The sequence below is a fragment of the Sciurus vulgaris genome (assembly GCF_902686455.1).
Source record: "Sciurus vulgaris genome assembly, chromosome: 19".
In the NCBI taxonomy this organism is placed as follows: domain Eukaryota; kingdom Metazoa; phylum Chordata; class Mammalia; order Rodentia; family Sciuridae; genus Sciurus; species Sciurus vulgaris.
In genome coordinates, this window is record NC_136480.1 from 11,895,151 (window position 1) to 11,918,299 (window position 23,149).

Genomic DNA, 23,149 nt, shown 5'->3' on the forward strand with positions numbered 1-23,149 from the left:
TCACATTTTTATGCAGGTATAATATCTTTGAAGATAACACCAGGCAGAAAGAAATTAAACACCACATTTTTTTTGGATGATAGATGCTCAGGTAGGAGACCAACAGCATGGTAAACCAGTGGTTGGTGTGAGTTGTGGGAAAGATGTGTTCTTGTTCTAGATTTTAGATATTAATAAAATGGTCAGAAGGAGGCAAGTGATTTCAACATCAGATGGCTAATGTACTCACCACGGTCTCATCTCCAGCCTGATACTATCTGCTTGCCTTCCCATAAAACCATGCAAGAAAATCAACCACATCAAAAAGTTCCCAAGGTGAATCCACAAGGCACTATTTTTAAAAAAAAAACTACAAATAAATAGAATAAAGATCAGTTGAGGAAGGGGAACAGAGGAAAGGCAGGAGGAGAGGGAAAGGGGAAGTACTGGGGAGAGAATTGGAACAAATTATATTCCATGCTTCTATAATTATGTCAAAACAAACTCTAATGTTATATATAACTAAATTTAACTAATAAAATGCAAAAAAAATCCCAGCTTCAAAGTTATAGTTTCTCACATTTTTCCCCTGCCCCCTCTGCCCACAGCTTCTCCCAACCCTTCACAACATGAGTCCCAGGAGCAAGAGACACAGCAAAGGAAACAGGTAGAGAGTTTCTTATTTCAGGTAGACAACTACACAATCACCACAGAACCATTTATGAGAGGGCAGCCTCAGCCACAGAGAAATCCCATTTTAGTTTTCATATGAACTTGTACTGGGGTAAAGGAAAAAAGAGAGAATGAAAGATCACACACAGAGAACGCGAGAATATTTTTTGATACTGTGGACTTACTCCCCAGGCTGGTTTGCCAGTGAAGAAATTGTGGCTGAGAACTAAGACTTATTCACCTCAGAATAATAAATATTGTAATTGCCCAGCACAGTCGACCCCCATCTTTAGATTTCTCAAAACCATTTTCTTCATTTTTGCTTTATTTATGTACTATTTGTATTATAATTTTAAATGAGATGATCCTTTTTATTGAATTGATTTAAATAAACATATTCAAAGAAAACATCATATCAACAATGTAAAAGCAAAACTGATACACCTGGCATAAATTAAAGAGAACACTAAAAATGAAGGCAAGGAAAGAAAAATTATGGGATCTGCCTCACAGGGAAGGCTTGGAGCCCCAGGTCTGATGGTTAAAACAGAAGTTAGTGTGAATGACAGACATGCAGGAGACCAACAGAGTCTGACCAAACCGAGACCGTCCCTGTGAACTGTGATGTAAGGCCAATGGTGAACAGCTCCCCAAAGAGTACAGAGGGACTCACCTCAAGCTCTAAATTCTGAGATGTCAATCTTCCCTCCTTGGCCAACTTCAAACTACCAAGCCCACCTCACTGAACACAGCATCACAGTAAGACAGTGAGTACAGAAAGACTTCCCTTACTGTGTGTTTCCATATGACTTAATTCCTCCTTTGTATTAAACTCAAAGTCGTAATTCATCACTAGTGGCTCTGGGAAATGTCTTAGCTAACCTTCTGCTCTGATTTGGATGTGGTTTTTCCCTTGAAGGCTCATAAGTTGGAATTTTGACCCCCAGTGTGGCCAGATTAAGAGGTGGTGGGACTTTTAAGAGGTGGAGCCTAGACTGAGGTTAGGTCATTGGGAGCAACACCTAGAAGGGATTAAGGTAGGATTTGTGGGACCCTAAATTAGTGCCCCAGGGAGGGTTGTTATATGTAAAATAGTCCCCTCCCAGCTTCCTGTCATCCATAACTGTGAGCTAAATAAACCTTTTCACTTTATAAAGTACCTACCATCATGCATTTCATTATAATAATGGAAAATGTACTAATACACTTTCCAAACCACCACCTTCTTTTCTGTTTTTAAAAAATCGTATTACATTGAGACGTTTTAATAGATAAGATCATATTATGGGAATGTAGGACTGCTAACATTTTTCTATTTCAAAGTCTGGTTTCTCTGGTATAGTTGTACACAATGCTTGTCCGCCTTCTTTAACATACTAAATTTGATCTATCTGTAGTGAGTCGATGAAAATGAAGATACAAATATTGTAAGAATAAGCACTCATTTCAACTTTGCGAAACACACTAACTTATGAACTACACTTCTATTGGGAGGAAATAGGGATTTGTTTGCTGAATTTATTAGAAATTTCCTAAATGTTGGCATGAGAGAAAGTTTTTAGAAGAAAAGTGGATACTTCCTTCTCTGTTCTCATTCTATTCACCCAGCTTATATTGTGCATTCTCTTTGCATCTCTTTTTACCCTTCCAGATACTTTTCCTATTGTTCTCAGACAGAAAGTAAATTTTAAGAGAGTTTTGTTTATTTTGATGAATCCTGATGGCATTTTCAGGCAGCAGAGATACAGGCACCAAACGACACAGCTGAGAATAATGAAGCTCTTACATTAAATCAAAGGCTCATGATTTCATCTCAACAATGCAGATTCAGCAACTAAGACCTTGAAAGTGTCTATATGGAATACAAATGTGTAAAAGCAGGAATGGAAAATGTCCCAAATCTCTTCAGAATGCCACAGCAAATCAAATAAGGAGAAAACGACTAAATTTTTAAAGAATCTGATGTTCTTTCAATGGCTAAAGGTTCAATGGCATCCAGAAATGAGATGTGAACATTCAGAATATAGTGGGGTGAAACTCCATCCTGTCACTTCCATTTTATGAATTTATGTAGAGATTAAATTATTACAGCCTGCTTCAGCTCCCAACCAGTTCCTCGGGAATAGAGGAGAAATTGGAGGGTGATTTAAGGCAGCATTTACATTGACAGAGAAGAGGCATTATTTGTCAAGAGAGACTCTTATGCTTTCTTATTCTCCATAATGTTCAACCAGGCTGATATTTTAGCAAGTTGAAAGCTGTTTAAAGAAGGGGCCTGGAGCTCCAAAAATTGGGAGTGGGGTCATGAATAATGTTATTGGGACTGTTCATTCTCTTCTTTGCTGATAACCATAAAAAAATCCCATTTGAAGCTGGAGCCCATGTGACCCATGGCTTCCCATTTTCTCTCCACAATATACAACAAATTGCCCACTTTGACTTGGAAATATTGCCTATTAGACTGAATTTCTTCCTTCCTCTCTGTCCTCTGGTAACACTCCTCTAGCTCAGACCTTCATAATTTCTTGCCTAAATCAGTCCACAATTTTGCAACTCCAGTTTTATCTGCCACAGACTCCCAAAATAATAGTTCTGAAAGCTGAGTCTGATCCTGCTATTCCCCCTGAAGAGAATATCCCCACATCAGAAGGACTGCCGAGACCCTAAAGATGACATTTAAGGACACCATGGCCTAGGCCCTACCTACCTCTTCAGCTTCAACTCTTGCCATCCTGAACCATGTCCTGTCCTGGGCTGTCTCTCCTGTGTCTATGTCCTCTTGCCATGTCCCTCTCTTGTCTGGAAGGTTCTTTTCCTCCCCTTTCCCTCTTCCCAATTAACAATAAAAATAATAACACCGTAAATGTGTACTGTACTTACCAGACTCCAAGTACTGTTCTAAATATTTCACTTATTGATTGTTCTCAATCAATCTTACAAGTATGGACTATTATTATTACCAGGGAGGTTAAGTGACTTGCCTGTGGTCACACAGCCAGTAAGTTTCAGTTCTGAGATTTAAAGTTAGTGCACCCCACTGTGTCACATTTTCTATACTTGTTCTGGTTAAAGTTCAACCTATCTCTTCAGATCCAGAGTCACCATCTCCAGCAAGCTGCTTCCACTGGCCAGATGTGTTATATGTTCTTTACTCTTTGAGCATGTAAGTCTTTGTAAGTGGCACTGTGCTATATTAATTCTTCAAATTTTTCTATATTTTGATTCTTTGTATATCTCTATATCCAATTAATTCTTCATATTTCTCTCTACACAATTAATTCTTCATATATCCCTGTAATTTGCTAGACTCAGTGATTATAACCCAATTATTTTCCCTACTGATGTGGGTCATTTAATAAATCTAAGGTGAATTTGAATGTAAACATATATTTGGCATTGTATAAAAATACTGACCTTACAAGGCACTACAGAACATGATATTTATGGTAATTCCCTCTTCCACTCTCTCTGTACAAATATTGCAGCCTCACAAACATGAGAACTTAAGTCAATATTCACTGAATGAATGAAAATATCCCTTAAATTTTAAAGGAAACTTAACAATCTATGTAGTTAACATTAAGATAGTTCTAAAATAAAGAAATATTATATCAGATTAACAATATAGATCAGAGCCTCTAGGTGAGAAACATTATGGGTATAAACTAAACATCTGAAGGATTTATGAACTGACCTATGCAAATGGAAAGAGTTCAACAGTTACACTTCAAATATAAATAGATAAGCCTTCAGGAAGTGGTGATTTGATAACAGTGGTTAGAAAAAGTTCATTTTGACCTCATCTTATTATCAGCATCATCAGGCCACCAAGTTCATGGTGGGACAATTGATTACTTTCTAACAAAATACTATGGAAGTTTGTGCATAGACAAACAATTACATTCATATATTCACCTCTAAAGAATTAAATAAAACATTCTAATGTGGGAAATCAAAGTTTTTTAACTAAAATTTTCTACTAAGTTTGTTAGGTTAAACTGCATCCATGAACTGCCTACTCCAATCTTTTCACCTACATTGACATTTTGTCTATTTTTAAAAAGGGTAATATGTGCACCACCCAGTTATTGATGCACACACAGGAATTCAACTTCCCCATGATTGTTTTCCTATTTCTCTCTATAAGCAAGACCTAATACTATTTTTGTCTGGATTCTTCCAGATACCATCTAAACCTACAGCAGCTCACAAAGGGTGACATAACTAAGCTAGTTCATAATAGTATATTCAGTTTTCTGTTGATGAACATTTAGAGTATTTCTAAGTATTGCAACCAACGTTTCAGTATCTATTCTCATACATTTGTCTTTGGGTAAGCCTTTAAACTCAGAATGTATGAAGACAGAAAATACCTAGAAGTAAAATTGCAAACAGAAAATGCAACCAGCTTTTAAAACCTAACACAGATAGTGCACCACGATCAAGTGGGTTTTATCCCAGGTATGCAAGGTTGGTTCAACATCCAGAAGTCAATAAATGTAATTCACCGTATCAACAGATTTAAAGTCAAGAATCACATGATTATTTTGATAGATGCAGAGGAAACATTTGATAAAATACAGCATCCCTTCATGCTCAAAGCACTAGAAAAAATAGGGATAGTAGGAACATTCCTTAACATTGTAAAGGCCATCTATGCTGAGCCCATGGCCAATATCATCTTAAATGGTGAAAAACTGAAAGCATTCCCCCTAAAAACTGGAAAAAGGCAGGGATGCCCTCTTTCACCACTTCTCTTCAACACTGTCCTTGAAACTCTAGCCAGAGCAATTAGACAGACCAAAGATATTAAAGGGATACAAATAGGAAAAGAAGAACTCAAACTATCCCTATTAGCCGGTGATATGATTATATATTTAGAGAAACCAGGAAATTCTACCAGAAAACTTTTAGAACTCCTAAGTGAATTCAGTAATGTAGCAGGATATAAGATCAATGCTCATAAATCTAATGCATTTTTATACATAACTCATGAATCTTCAGAAAGAGAAGTTAGAAAAATTACCCCATTCACAATAGCCTCAAAAAACATAAAACACTTGGGAATCAATCTCACAAAAGAGGTGAAAGACCTCTACAATGAGAACTACAGAACACTAAAGAAAGAAATTAAAGAAAACCTTAGAAGATGGAAAGATCTCCCATGTTCTTGGATAGGCAGAATTAATATTGTCAAAATGGCTATACTGCCAAAAGTATTATACAGATTCAATGCAATTCCAATTAAAATTCCAATGATGTACCTTACAGAAATAGAGCAAGCAATCATGAAATTCATCTGGAAGAATAAGAAACCCAGAATAGCTAAAGCAATCCTTAGCAGGATGAGTGAAGCAGGGGGTATCGCAATACCAGAACTTCAACTATACTACAAAGCAATAGTAACAAAAATGGCATGGTATTGGTACCAAAATAGACAGGTAGATCAATGGTACAGAATAGAGGACATGGACACAAACCCAAATAAATACAATTTTCTCATACTAGACAAAGGTGTCAAAAATATGCAATGGAGAAAAGATAGCCTCTCTTCAACAAATGGTGCTGGGAAAACTGGAAATCCATATGCAACAGAATGAAATTAAACCCCTATCTCTCACCCTGCACAAAACTCAACTCAAAATGGATCAAGGACCTTGGAATCAGACCAGAGACCCTTCATCTTACAGAAGAAAAAGCAAGTCCAAATCTTCAACATGTCGGCTTAGGATCAGACTTCCTTAACAGGACTCCCATAGCACAAGACACAAAAGCAAGAATCAATAACTGGGATAGATTCAAACTAAAAAGCTTTCTCTCAGCAAAGGAAACTATCAGTAATGTGAAGAGAGAGCCTACAGAGTGGGAGAAAATCTTTGCCACTCATACTTCAGTTACAGCACTAATCTCCAGAATCTATAAAGAACTCAAAAAACTCTACACCAAGAATACAAATAATCCAATCAACAAATGGGCTAAAGAAATGAATAGACACTTCACAGAAGAAGATGTACAAGCAATCAACAGATATATGAAAAAATGTTCAACATCTCTATAATAAGAGAAATGTAAATCAAAACTACCCTAAGATTCCATCTCACCCCAATTAGAATGGTGATTATCAAGAATACAAGCAACAATAGGTGTTGGAGAGGATGTGGGGAAAAAGGTACACTCCTAAATTGCAGGTGGGGTTGCAAATTAGTGCAGTCATTCTGGAAAACAGTGTGGAGATTCCTTAGAACACTTGGAATGAAACCACCATTTGACCCATCTATCCCACCATTGGCCTATACCCAAAGGACTTAAAATCAGCATACTACAGAGATACAGCCACATCAATGTTCATAGCTGCTCAATTCACAATAGCCAGATTGAGGAACCAACCTACATGCCCTTCAATTGATGAATGGATAAAGAAACTGTGATATATATATATACACACACACACACACACACACACACACAATGGAATGTTACTCAGTCATAAAGAATAATAAAATTATGGCATTCACAGGCAAATGGATGAAACTGGAGAATGTCATGCTAAGTGAGATAAGCCAATCTCAAAAACCAAAGGATGAATGATCTCGCTGATAAGTGGATGACACATAATGGGTGGTGGGAGTGGGTCAAGAATGGAGGAAGGAGGAACTGTATAGAGGGAAAAGAGGAGTGGGAGGGGTGGGGGGAAGGAAAAAATAACAGAATGAAGCAAACACTATTACCTTATGTAAATGTATGATTACACAAATGGTATGCCTCTACTTCATATACAAACAGAGAAACAAGATGTACCCCATTTGTTTACAATAATAATAAAAAAAAAAAACCTGACACGCACTGGCAAATTCATCCAGCTGATCTCTGCAGAAGTTTTGCAATTTGCAATTAACTGTCATAAAAATGAAAGAAAACGATTTTTATATTGTTCTTAATTATAAATGTAAAATTTATCTCTCCTACATATATGCATAAATATTTCATAAGTAGAGCTAAGCATCTTACAACTATTTAAAAGATAAATTTAGATTATTTTTATTTTTCTGTAAACTTCGTTTATCCTATGCCTATTTTCCCCCACCAGTTCATTTTCTGATACATAAACAGATATTAATGTAGTAAAAATGAATAGTAGTCATAATTATAGTATTTCTTAGTATCTAGTTGGTTCTGCTGTCTTTTGGACATTGCTTATAGTATTTTTTTCCACAATTATTTTTGCTATGGCTTCTATTATTATAGTGATACTAACAAAGTTCTGTCTCATTTCAAAATAATAAAATGCGGCCACGTTTTCAACAAGTATATTTGTATTTTCATTTGTATCTTTTAAATATCCAGTTTTCTCCATGGCATTTATTCAATAATCTATATTCTCTGCCTTGATACAAGTTCCCATTTTATATATATAAAATCCCTTATGCATCAGGGTCTATTTCTGGACTCTGTTCTGCTCCAATGCTGCATTTGACACTAACTGGCATCACCTTAGTTATATACTACCTGAGGTATGATTTGCCATTTAGTGGAAGTACCTCAGTTAAATACCACTTGTAGTATGATTTGGCACTTAGTTGAAGTACCTCAATTAGATACCAGCTGTGGTATAATTTGCTACTTAGTGGCAGTACCTTAGTTAGATACTACCTGAAGTACAATTTAAAGACCTGGTTCTCTTCTCACACTTCTTTAAGAATATTCTTCCGGTTATTATCACATGGCTAGTTTACCATATGAGCTTCAAAATCTTATTCTCCAATTTCAGAGAGAAACATCTCCTATTGACATTTTTATTGGAATTGAAATATATTCATAGGCTAATTTAGGGAAAATTGAAATCTTCAATGCATAGAGTCCACCTATCCAGGATCAGTGTGACTTTTCCTCTATTTGAATGCCTTCTCAGGGGTCTTGATAACCTCTTACAGTTTATTCAATAAATGTGTCTTCAGTATCTTTTTAGTTTATTCATAGATATTTAATCTTCATATTTCTATTAGAAATGGAATCTTTTCTGACACTTGTAAATATAGTTATTCATATATAGCACTGTTGTTGAATTTTGTGTAATGTTTATATCCCCAGTTATCTCGATGCACTCTTTTATTTGGTATGATAAATTCACAGCAGATTTTCTTGCATTTTTCAGGTATGCTACCTTTGTATAAATAATGAGAGAATTGTCCTCTTTTTCCAATTTTTATACTACATTTATGATAACAGATATTCTTGCTTTCTCCCTAACTTCAATAGAAAGTTTTAATATTTTTACATCAGACCAAAGATAAGCTTTGGGAAAATCCACTCTTTTAAACCCACGTGTTAGTTTTCTGCCTCTTGAACTGAGGATTCAAATCATTGACTAAATACATTTTTTTCCCAAGTAGTGAGTAGTGTAATGTTAACATCCAAAAGAGTAAAACAAGTAGTCCCCTCTGCTGCAGCTCATTAACGTCTAGTAACACATAAAGGTCAATGTTCCAGAGCTTCAAAAAAAAGTACTGATACGAACTGAAGACTCCTTCATTATATGATGGGGTACTGTATCATTAACAATGACAGTCACCCCAAGAAATGCAAGCAGCCCCATCCATCCTCCTTCGGTGGGTAGATCACTGTACTTGTCATGTAGATCAGCTATGCTGTCACTGGAGACATGGATCCAACCACCCTCCAGAACGTGGTACAGGTGGATGGCACCTCCTGAATAGGCATCTCTGTAGATGTCTTGATAGATGGCTTAATGGGAATGATAACAGGCCTGCTTCATGTCCAGGTTATAGGAGTAGCCTTGATCCATGAGCCCATAAGCATACACTGAGCCAGAACCTACAGAGAAGATGGCCCCAGAGATCTGATTCCTTTCACTGTCCACATGTAGAGGCCAGGGCCCCTCTTATCCCAGTCACAGATCATGGTGCTCATGGACAGCACCACACCTCTGTACTGACACACCTTGTTGGCAAGCAGCTTGGAGACAGTAGCTACAGAGATGCGTTCCTGATTTTGAAGCTCATAGATTCAACACTGCCAAGACAATAGATGCTCCCAGAAGTTGCAATTCGCTGCACCCCAAGCCATGGGTCCCAGATGGTAGGGGTTGGTCTCTATCACCTTCTTCACTGTCTACGAGGCAATGTAGGCAGCCACTGTGGCCTGAGAGTCAGCGGCAACAATGACTTCATGTTGAAACTTGAAGGCCTGAATGGTTCCATGAAGCATTTCAATATGCCCCTCTTCTGGGACACCCCGGCCGGGCACGGCTAGGCTCAGCCCATCACTGGAACTCCCTGGTCCCAGGTCCAGAAAATCTGCAGGACTCCCAAATCTGAAAAATCCATGCCAATTCACTGGTAGCAGCCTCTCCAACACACTGGCCAGAGCCATGTGTCCTGAACACATTATTATTGCTTACACTCTAAATAAGGCTTATTTTTCCGCTGAACTGTCTTTAAGTTGTATCTCTTAAGTTTCATTACATAATATTTTTTTCATTTTTTAATATATCGTGAAATTTATTTATTTATTTACTGACTTAAAATTTACAAAGTGTGCTCATTTTTCCTGATGGTAAGGCATGATTTCAGATTTTTGACATTAATTTTTTTTTTTGTTTTACTACACTGGGATTAGATACTATTGTTTGTAATATTTATACATCATGAAATTCACTTTTAAATAAATATTGCACTGGCATAGGAAAGTTATGTATATTCTCTTCCCAAATATAATTGTTGAACAGCTTAACTCAGAACCACTCATTTGTTTGCCATGTAGTCTTCTGTGTGCTTGTCTTCTGTACACTACATCTTCCATGGCCTGAGATAGATAAATGAATGCCTCCCATGGTCAGTGTCTTGTGTCTAATTTTCAATTGGCTTACTGTACTCTTTTGTTTATGAGCAAACATGAATTCCGATCTAATTAATATGAAGTTAATGAATATTCAATGAATAGGAATTAAATAAAAATGTATTTTAAAAATATTAATTTTCATTAATTTTTAATTAAATGTAAATATTAAATAAAATATTAATTGCTATTTGTTTCTCTTCTGTATTAATATCTTAGAGCTGCCACAAGAAAGGGTCACACACTTGGCTATTAAGCACCACTGGAATTTATTATCTGTCAGTTCTGGAAACTGGGAATTCAGTGCCAAACTGTAGACAAAAGCTTTTCTCTGAAGACTCTGGAGACCATGTTGTTTTCCTACCTCTTCCTATCTGCTGGCAGATGCCAGCCACCCTTGGTATTCTCGTGTAACAGCATAGTAACTTCAGTCTCTCCTTCATGTATCTGTTTTCTCTTCTGTGTGTGACTGTGTCCAAATTTCTCTTATAAGAATGTTAATATTTGTATTGGAGTCCTCCCCAATCTAGCACAAATTCATTTCAACTTGATTCTATCTTGTAAGACTATTTCCAAATAAGGTCATTTCACAAGTTCAGGGGTTAGGACTGGGAGGTATGTCCTTGGGGGACATAGTTCAATCCACAGCTCATTTATCACCTTCAATACTTTTTGCCCTGTTTGTCTACATTAAGAGCACAAACCTTAATTTTTACGTGTGAGCTTAGTATGCTTTTTTAAAATCCTTCTGATTTTAATATTTTTGCTTTGGATTTATCACATAAATACAGAAACACTTGGCTTTCACTTTGTAATAAATATGATCTACATCTGAAATGCTTTTATTTCAGTTGTATAGCAGTCCCATCTTGTCTGCAATTTCACATTCTGTAGTTCTGTTAGCTGTCGACAACTCTGAAAATGTTAAATAGAAAATCCCAGAAATAATGAATCACAAGTTTTAAATTATGTGCTATACTGATTAGCATGGTAAAAATCTCACACTGACCTTGCTAGATTCTACTGAGGACATAAATCATGTCTTTGTCCAGTATATCCACACTGTATAAGCTACCCACCCATTAGCATGTATGACACAAAACGTTGAGAGAGATGGCATTCACATAATTTTATTACTGTATATTGTTATAACTTTTTTATTATTAGTTGTGATTCTCTTACTATGTCTAATTTATAAATTAAAAGTTACCATAGTTTGAATGTGTAGGAAAAGTCAAAGAATATGTAAGGATCAGTGTCTGTGATTTCAGGTACCCACTGGGGATTTTGGAATGTATCCTCTGCTGATAAGTGAGCACTATGTGATTTATATTTTAAAATTTATGGTTTATATTCATTCTAGCATCATATTACATGCTGCTTTCTCTTTTACTGCTGTATTTTTTCCTGTGTTATGCTTCGTTGTATGATGTGTTAGTAATGTATTGCCTTACTATGCATTAGAATTTTTTTTCCTGCTATGGGTCATCATACTGTTTAATTTAACATATGTAAAATAATTTAGCATACATAATCTCATTTCATAGATACTAATCCAAGGAGATTGTTATATCCCCAAGGACTTACTGTTATAATCATTAGTCCTGATACTCCACACCTTAAAATATACCCAAAACTCACCTGATTGAATGATCAGCTGTAAGCAAGACTTTCAGGTTTCTGATTATAAAATATGAAAGAATGACTATTCTTACACAACTCTCTAAATTTTTTCCCACCTCTTCTTATCTACATTGCTTCTTCATTGTCATTCCATCCACATTATATACTGAAATGTGATTCTAACAGTTGTTTCTCTTTAACTGTTAAAAGTTCATTGGATTTTAGGTTGAACTCTTTGCTGCACCATCTCTATTCAACTCGTGTTCAACTGAGGTGTATCTTTCTACATTTTCTTCAAGGTAGTTTTGTAGGAAATACATTGTGCTATTTCTCACATGATCAGAAATGCTTGCTGTTGCCTCTTTCCACAATTTTTCCAGCTATAACATTTTGCTCTTGCTTTATTTCCTGGAGGATTGTACATTTATCCCTTTGCTGTTTTCTAATGATGTGCATTACTGTGAACTCTGAGGCTGGCCTGATATTTCTCTCTTGTAAGTTATTTGATCTTTTTGCCTGGATGTATAAAAACTTATATTCTTATCTTTAAAATTCATAAGTTGACTGGGTTGTGTTTCGGTAAGGTTTTAGCCATACCTTATAGACTCTCCTTAAGACATGATGTACTTACAATTTTTTTTACACCTAGGATGTTTTCTTGAATATAATTTTAGGATATGTTTTCAGTTTTCATTTTGGTAGAGGTTTTTTGGGTACTTTTTTTAAACTGTCCAAGGATACAAATTAACATTTTTTTTCAGTGTTCAGGATCTCTTCATTTTGTTTACTAAATCTATTTAACTCATTATTAGTTTCAAGTATATGTTTTCAATCTCTTCAATCTGTCTTCCATATTTAAACTGTGCTCTAAACATTCCTGAAGTTATTTGTTTCTGTGCTCTTCTGCTGAGCCACAACCCCAACCCGTTTCTGTGTGCTTTGACTCTTTTGCTTTTTTTTAAACACTATATATGTGCATTATGATTTGGCTTTTCTCTTCCATTTTTTTCCCCTGAACTCTGTCAACTTAGTTTCATAGATTTCTGTAAAAACAGTAATAATTTCTTCACTAAACTCACATTTATACAATAAACTCTTATTTCTTTTAAATTTAGATTTGTTTCTTTAAATTATTTGAGTGCATGGCAATGCATAAGGTCACAATATTTGCCATCCTTTTTCTCATCTGTGACATTTTTCTAATGTCTGGTCTCTGTTTGCTTTTCTGGCTCTGTTCTATTATGCATAGATTTAATATTATAAGATTGGTCCTTGTAGAGCTTGCATGAGTCAGAATAGCCAAGTTTCAAGAAAAAGAAAATCAACTCAGCTCTTTTGTAAAAATAAGAACTTCTGGGACAATATAAAGCACTGGAGAAAGAAGAAATGAAACCACATTCAGAGAGAAACACAATTATGCTTTTCTCTCTGTGTTTTATTATGTCTCCATCCCCAGCCTACTCGCTTTCTCTCTACTTCTTGCTGTCTTTTAATTCCCATGTGGCAAAAACTGTAGTTTCCCATCTAAATAGCTCACTGCAAAGAGCAGAAATAAACTGCTCTTATTCCACTATGAAAAATACTTTTGGCCTTTGTTCTGAGTCATGGGCTCCTCCTCTAGACCAACAGGCAAATCTAGAGGGGTGAAGGTTTCTGACTGGCAAAACCCTGGATCGACTCCTGAGGCCAGGAGATGGCATGTTATAATTACAGTTCCTCATAGACACAAGAAGGAAGGAGAACATGCTGCTTAATTTTATTTTTACATGAAAATAAAATTATATTTTATTTTGCCAGAAGTGAAATTCTTAAACCAAAGCACTTATGAGTTTTGAGGATCTGATACATCTCTAATAGTTTATAAAAAATATTTGACCAATTTAATTTACATTACTATGAACACTGGAGGCACTGTTTTTACCATATACCTGAAATCACTGACTTCTTTTCTCAACAGCTTAAAGTGAATCATTCAGCTATATATATTATAAAATTAAATTCTATTCATTAGGACAGATAAGATGTTTAAAAGACTAGTTTATTTAGAAGATTATTCCCATGTGTACTCCACTTAAGGACTTATATAAATGTATTTTTTTCTGAACTACAGAATATGATAGTTATTAGTGACTAATTCACCTAACAAAAGCAAAAGTCAGTGTTGTAGAAAATTATTGTTTCTATAATTTTAATTAACAGTATAATACCTGTATATTTAACATAAATATACAATACTTATATATTTAACAGTATAATACTTATATGATTTTATGTGGCATAATATACATGACAATGTGGAGCATAAACAGATTATATATAATAGAAAAGAGAAATAGATTATATATAATAAAAAAGAGAATCTGCTCAGAATAAGGGAAATAGATAAAATAAGTCATAAAAGTTCAAAAAAATTAAAAGCATCAGCAGGTGCTTTTATATTCTGGCATTTAATTTGTTAAAAATCTTTGTATTACCTAGGTCTACCCCCAGGGCTTATAGGAAAGAATTCAGTGAACATACTGAGAATACTGAGACCAAAATCTGTATATTAGCAACCAATAAGAGCAAGTGAGCTCTGGAGAATTTTTGAGGACACAGGAAAATTCACAAGTCAAATTAGTGATCATCAAATAAAGGTAACTTTAAAAATGTAAGGAAATAGTGGTTGAAGAACCAATAAGGAACTTCAAAAGTGCTTTCACTCTCCAAATGATAGCAAGGCAAAAAAATAGGTAAATAATAATTACAATCAACTGGAATAAGGCACAGCTATAAAAAGCTTTCATGATAATACACAAGAGGAGAGAATAGCTGTAAGTGGAACTCATGCATAAGTTTCCAATATTACACACTTAAATTGCAACCAAGTTAAATTAGCTCTACAGTCAGGTTTCTTGTCAAAACTTAGGCTATGGATTATAGATGTTGAAAAGAAACCATAAATAATGTAATAAAAGTGTTACTAAAACCTCATAACCTTAGCTATTATAAATAAAAATGTATTTATACATTTGTTATATACTCATAAATGGAGTCATCTTAAATTAAGATTAGAAACTGGTGGACAACCATCCATGTGAACATGAACGTCAGAATGAAATATCAAAAGCAACAGGGGAATAAACTATCAGAATAAGTATTACACACACACATTATACACACAGCTTCTGGATATTGCTTCAATACTCATATTTCTGTGATGATGTGAGATGACACAGTGCCTCACCATGAAGTGAAGTGAGGTGAATGATGTAGGTTTTGTGATGTAACATTAGGCTACTAAGAGTCACATGGACACAAAAATTGTGACACCACAATAGTTGATCTGATAATCTAGAGGGCTAACAGGCAGATAGAGCATATAAGATGGATATGCTGGCCAAAGGAATGATTTCAAGGTACTCAGTGATTGGTGGGTTATATAAACACTTTGAATATTCTGGTCAAAGAGATAATTCATGGCTACTCAGTGATTAATGGGTGAACAGAGTATATGGTGGATATAACGGCAAAAGGAATAATTTATGCTTGGTCTGAACAGTGGGATGGCATGAGATGTCATCACGTTACTCAAAATGACAGTTTCAAACTCATGCTCATTTCTGGAATGTTCCTTTTAATATTTTTGGACCAAGGTTAACTGGGGATAACTGAATTTCATAGTTCAAGATTGTGGATAAAGACGGAATACTGTAGATGCATAAAGTATGGATAAAGGCCATACATGGCCATCATTTAGTAAACACAGTGAATTTGTGTGGAATGACTATAGGAATCCACATACATAAGCTATAGCTTAAACTACCCAAGCTATCTGTGTTCTAAGCCTGGCTGCCAAAAGAGAGAGAGAGAGAGAGAGAGAGAGAGAGAGACACACATAGGAGGAGCAGAAAAAGCTCATGACAAAACACCTGAAGTAGTAAATTATATACTAATACTCATCAAAATACTTAAAATATATTCACAGGATTTAGAGAAAAATAAAAATACTAAACATCAAAACACTAAATCTGAAGGCCATATATGCAACCATGTGTTGAAGGAACATCTCTTGGTTTATAAAATCATTTAATCTGGGTAAAATTTAAATGTGTCATGTGCATGTATGTCATGTCACAATGAATCTCACTATTTTGTACAATTACGACAACAAAAATAAAATGTAAAAATAATCTTAACTTGTACTATATAGCTTCTACAAAATGAAGCTCTATTAAAACTCAAAATTAAACAATTTCAACAACAAGGAAATAGATTGCAGAAATCATAAAGTTGAGATGTAAAAATTTCCATCTATAAATTGTCAGTATGATGGAACACTTGTCATTTTGGTAATTTTACTTTGGACACTACAGCATATTTGGTAAAGGAAGAACAGGAGGAAGAGATGCAGAGGTTGGGATGACTATTTCTTTATTGCTATGAGTCAGAGAAGGTGAAGAGAGAAGCTATAAATTCATCTCAGGAAGCAGGAAGCCATCAGAAAGAGATAACAAGACAAAGGACCCAGTTGACCCAGTCAATAGGTATCACTATAAATGGCATCTTTCAGTTAACTATGCAGCCACATTTACTGGTCAGATGTAGAAACAAAGTAGGAAGCAATTTAGATGTTACAAATGGTTCAAATACTGCTAGCCAAACTGTATAGAGAAAGAGAAAAAAATGGCTTGTATACACAAACAAAAAAAAAAAAAGACAAAAAGAAAAAACCTTTATTCTAAAAGGTGATAAAATCTGTGCTGGAAAAAAGAGGGAAGAAGATCCTGAGAGCCAGCTGCAGAAATCCTTAATTAAATGCTGAGGAGGGTAGATCTATGGCACCAAGAGATGAAGCAGGGGCTGGATAATACCAGTCCCCTGGCCCCAAAAGAAGGGAAGAACAAGAGTTTGGGTTTGAAATAGAGAACCAGGTACACTTGCCAATGATGGACAGTGACTTCCAATAAAGGGTGTGGAAGGAACAGGAGACAGATGGTAGTTTGGATACAAAAAATGATATTAACAATGAACAGCATATAGCTTTACACATATTATGTCAATCAAACACAATTTTTAAATTATTGTGCACACTTTGCTTAAATACTTCAAATTCACTTAATGCAACACATACAGTTAAAAATAATCTTTTCAAGATGTCTTGAAGAACCAGGCACTTAGTTGTTTAATAAATGCTACTAAATTAGCACCTATTCACACATCATTTCCTATCATCAAACTCCTAATTTTTCAGGACTAAAGAGCTTACTATGGCAAATCTATGTTTTATCAGATTCCTGTTCTGGATATTTTGGTTGCTTCCAATTTGTTTGCTATATAAATAAGAACACAATAAATTTACTTATTAATATACCTTTGAGTGTGTCTGTCATTATTCCCTTTGGTTAAATCCCTAGAAAGAGGATTTTGAGGTCAAAGAGGAAAAGGCTTGTCATGCATATTTCCCCCAGATCTCTCTATTTTTAAAATCCATTGCTGTTTATAAAGTAGGTGACTCATATGACTCTTTATGCTAGTTAAAAAGCAGCATCTTCCCTGGCAATCATTTCCACTAGGGACTTAAAAGTATATCTATAAATATATCCATTAAATCTATAAATAGTCCCATTTCAGTGTCTTCTGCACATTGCAGCAGTCACTGTTCTGAGAAGCCAGGAGAAAGTTTGTCCTACAAAACAAACAAAACCAAACAAACAAACCTCTCAAAACTTAAGAATTTTTTAAAAAAAATCAAATTTCTACTACATTTGAGAAAAGTGACCCCCAGCTAACATCAAACTATAATGGAGCTGGCACCTGAAATTTATCTTTCCCTTTGACAACAGAGATTTTGCTTTTAGGACACAAATAAAATATTCTAATTCACTGTTCAAGCAACCATTTACCTGGTGTCAGATAAGCTGGGCACAGTTTCAAAAGGAAATTAATGACAAACTTGAATTTGAGGCAAGTCAAAGGTACAAATATATTACAGCACTCATTTCAAAAAATGACACAAAATTAAAATGAAATAGGCTCTAAAACTTGAGAACCATTGGGCACAGTAAATCTTAGTTATAGGAGAAAATGAAGCATCCTACGATAGGATCAGGACTGATAAGTTGTAATAAAAACATGAAGTATGATACATAAGGTCAGGGGGAGTGATATAAAATGGGAAATGAACACAAAAATTGCCTAGTCCTAGTCACCCAAAGTATTTGGCAGTGACGAGAGAATTAAATCTCAAGGAAAGCTGAATATTAAATGAGGTTGAACATGTAATACATCATCCCTAAATAAATCTAGGTATTCCTAAAAAGCAGGTCACATTTGTTTCCTAGAAGTAACCAAGATCTTGGCCAAGGTTAAATTAAAAAAAAAAAAAAATGAGAACATGGATATCATGGAATTTCAATAAGACCATTGTGAATACATGACAGGAAAATGAGGAGGGGGTATGGTATCAGGCAGGAGTAAAATACAGTTAAGAAACCAGCAGAAATCCAGGTGCAATGGTATACACCTGTTACCCAGCAGCTCCCAAGGTTGAGGCAGGCAGGAAGATCCCAAGTTCAAGGTCAGTCTCAGAAACTTAGTAAGACCCTAAGCAACTTGGTGAGATGCTGCCTCAAAATAAAGAATAAAAGAACTGAGGAGGTGGCTCAGTAGTTAAGTACCCCTGAGTTCAAGCCCCAGTACAAAGAGACAGAGACAGAGAGAGAGAGAGGAGAGAGAGAGAGAGAGAGAGAGAGAGAGAGAGAGAGAGAGAGAGAGAGAGAGAGAAGAAACCAGCAGAAATTTATTCCTGTAAAACACAGTGCAACTTACTCTTAACACAGCCTTAGCTGATCATGCAAAGCTCACAGGAATGCAAATTGGCAGAAGCATACTGATATTGAACCACAGAGCAGCATGTCATTTATCCTGCACACACCTCTGACTACTACACATCACCTTTTCACAAGTAAGGACCTTTTTATTTTTTTCAAAGTCCACTTTCTTGATGGCGTACAGTTCCTTTAGAAGAAGGAATAGCTCTGTACTTCATCATGACATTCATCATGACAGAGCATTTTGACTCTGTCTTTGCTGCTTGCTAGTTCATGACCTGGAATAACTTCCAGACTCTTCTGAGTCTCAGTCTCCTCATCTATGAAATGCTTCAGCTTTCTTGTGAAGATTAACTAAGTTAAAATACGGGGATTTGTAAGTACAATGTCTGTTGTTCCACAACTTTCAAGAAAATTTACTTCCTATTTCCTTGCCACTCCTTAAGCTCTAGTGAGAGTAGAAATATGAATTGATCTTAAGTGGATGATTATTATCTTTCTTTGTGGCTAAAATCTGTCTCTGAGATGAAATGCAAAACAGGGAGAAGGAGCCAGGTATGCATGCATATAATACCAGCCACTTGAGAGGCTCATGACAGAGGATCACAAGTTTGAGGCCAGCCTCTGCAAACTAGTGAGGCCCTAAATCACTTAATGAGAGACCATGTCTCAAAATAAATAATAAAAAAAGGGTTGGGGAACATGGCTCAGTGGTAGAGGACCCCTGGTTTCAGCCCCTAGTACCAAAAAAAAAAAAAAAAACAACAACAACAACAACAAAACCCTTATTTTTCATCTTAACACATTTTACAGTACTTGGTTTTCATCTTACTCTGGTCTTTTCTATGTACTTGTTTGCCTGACAGAATTTACTATAGAAAAAGACACTATGAAGAAGACACCCTGTACCGACATTTGGAATTCAATAGGACAAAAGTCACAAACACCAGGCTGCTGTTCTTATAGGAGATTTGCTAACTTATTTTAACTTCACAGCACTGAACCAGTTGGACCCACTGTAAAAGGTGCCATTGTGTAGAACAGATCAAAGTTTCCTGACTGTACAATGAACGTTGGCCTTCAATGGTTTTCTCCAAGGAATCTATTCATGTAAAACACAATCTGGATAATATGCCAGGAGGTATTTCTGTCTCCCATTAAACATGGTTGGGTTGAAGTAGGAGGAGGTATGATGGAAGGGAAAAAAAAGAGAGAACAAGTACTTTTAGTTGCCTATTAAGGTACTAAAGGTAATACAAATGAGAGAGGGCCAGGGAAGAGAAGCACATGAAAAGAATCTAAGTAGGTGACCCAGTTGGCAAAGCACCTTTCATAGTTTAGGAAATCCTGGATGGATTCGCACTTGGTCACCCATTGATTTGTCTGGAGGGAGCTGCCTTGGAGGCTGCATCCACATTCACATGAAGGCAGTCACATTGAAGCTGAGGTCTGGGGGAGGTTAAGTTTCCTGGTTGCCATTTGGTCTTATGAGGCAAAGACTTATTCAGAGCAAGTGAATATTTGACTAGGATGTTGGACCCAGGAGCTCACCTTTGGCATTCAGCTCCAAGGGCTGCAGAAGTGGGAATCACTTGTAATCAGACAATCAGGGTGGATGGCATCAGCAAGAGCTCCAGGGATGCTGAGGCAGACACAGGGTATTTTTGGCTCTGACCATACTCAGATAAAAGATGCAAACTTGAGCGCTGGCTGCCAGAAGGGTTAACAGCACCAACATGGACAAAGTACATTGCTCTGAAGACCAGGGTAAGAAAGGAATGGCAAGAAGAAGCAAAAACTGCTTCCACTTCTCCCCAGATACATAATTAGAGGAGAAGATGGGATGTTTGGGGTAGAACAGACTAAGAAAGAGTAGAGAAATATATTGATATAAACAATTTGAAAGAGTCCTGGACTAGATATCATGCTTTTTATTAAATAACCTGCACATAAGGTTATAGGAGGTAAATAGTTAAGACAATGTATGAAAGTGACATTTTTCTCTTTTATACCTGGGTAAGAATTACATGAGAGATCCTACAGTTAAAATTTCAATGATTTCCAGATGCATTTTGGTTTGAGAATCATATTATCAAGCTGGGAACTGTGGATTTTTTTCAAGAGGTCTAGAACCTCAGAAAGCAACAGATGCAGGAAGGAAAGATGAATGTACAAGATTGGTTTTCACAATCTTGAAAGTGCAGAATAATGATGAGATCTTGCCCTCCTGCCTATGGAAACATGCCATGAAGATACAGCAATTATATCAGCATGGTAATCAAGTGGAAGTGACAAATCAGGGAAGGACATGGATAGGTAGAAAGATACAGATAGATATCCATGTACTCCTCATACCCATGGCTTAACAGTATAAGACAGTACGCATTTTCTATGGGAAAAAATTAAATTCAAAATCAATAGGTAGGTATTCAGACATCATAGAACGATTCAGTAGAGTTGGTATCTACAAGAGATCACCATTGTATAGGAAATAAAATTTTAGATTTCTCCCTTGAAGGTTCTCCCTCACACACATGTATTCACCTGACACACATGAATTCCCAAAACTCACATGATCAGAAGAAAGAAAACGAAAGTTAAAATATTATGTGAAAAGCTATAGTCTTTAGAGAAAGCATACTTTTCAAGAATAAACGTAAGTCATAAGTGATAGAGGTATTGAATACGAGAATTTTTTAATGAAAAAATTCAGTTCATATGGGCAAATAGCATCATAAACAACTTAAAGATAAATTGGCAAATTCCTTATAAATATAAAAATTCATACACTGTTAGTTGGACTATCTGTTACTACAACGTATACTAATTGTTGTGGGACCTAGGTGACGGCCAGTGTGCAGGTAGTGGGAAGAATTCACCACTACAAAGAGAAGCAGTTAGAGCGTTTACTGGAGGATAAGGGTGCAGCAGGAATAGGTCAAAGCCTTCTCTTTCAGACTCGCAGTGGGGTCTTGCTCCTGAGTTCTTTTCTTGCCTTTGGTAGGATTTTAGCTAGGAGTGATAAGTGAAAGGTGATTGACAGATTTTCTTGCCTTGCCCATAACGTTTATTATACATACACCAAAGGCTCATTCCAAGATTTTAAATCACATGTATGAGATGCAAGGAATTCGTATGAGGCCTTAAACAGGGGATTTCCCTTCTTAGGTTACTATAGGTCAAACTTTGGGATTGGGGGTTCTCTGTGCATGCTCCCCGGGGTGGTTGTCAATCTCCTGAAAAACAATATCTTGTTTATACTTCGTGGAAGTTAGCTCCTCTGATAACAGCAATGGGCAGGCTGAACGGAAGGACCGTAGGCTCACAGCAGCTCTGCTGCTTGAGGTAGGTGGGAGCTGAAACAAGGATCTTTAATCTATTCTGTCTCACTAATATAGGGTAATTTGGTAGTAACTATTAATGGGGTTAGTCAAGAATGCAGAAGCTACTCCATACCTGTTTATACAAAGACAATATTTTGAGAGAGAAACAGAGATATTTGGGAGGGGATATATGTAAGAAACTAGGGATTTGTTTATCTATAGCTAAATTTTTCTAAATGCACTGGGTTATGTATTGATTTAAACATTTCTTAGTAACTCTAGGACTTCAGCATATGGAACAAATATCACTTTCCATGCATACAGAGATGCGTAAAGGACATGAGGTAAAGAATTGTTTAATAGGAAAAAATAACATTCACCTATTACTTATGAAAATTGAGAGAAACCTCCACTCTCATGTGGAGTTTAGTAGCATGTTACTAGATTAAAAGATGTTAATTATAAAAAGATATGTGTAGTATAAGCAAGTTTCATTAAAAATGAGAGTTTAAAACTATATTATATATGTACATATTTAAAAGTATTTGTATGTGCATATGTGTATGTGCATATAAAACCTAGAATGATTTATACCAAACGTTTAGTAGTGGTTTTATTGTGAGAGTGAAAATGAAAAGGAGATATTTCTACTTTAATCCTAACTCCTTTCCTTTGTTTATATTTAAAAAAATAATTTAAAATATAGAAGTGATTACTACTTATTTTAAAAGTAAACCATCTTTGTACAACAGCAGGATGTAATTCTGTTTATTGATTATAATCACAATTTTAATTAGTAAAAAATTTGTTTATATGAGTGTTCCTTTTTCCCACATCCATGCCAACACTTGTTATTGTTTATGTTCTTGGTAATACCTATTCTCT

General features: G+C 35.7%; 1 pseudogene across 1 annotated transcript; it reads right to left on the reverse strand.

Moving 5' to 3' along the window:
* Positions 1–9,142: 9,142 nt before the first annotated feature.
* On the reverse strand, positions 9,143–10,041 carry LOC306650496 (proteasome subunit beta type-5-like; annotated as a pseudogene). Its single transcript has one exon. The product of its transcript is annotated as a proteasome subunit beta type-5-like (transcript).
* Positions 10,042–23,149: the final 13,108 nt, after the last annotated feature.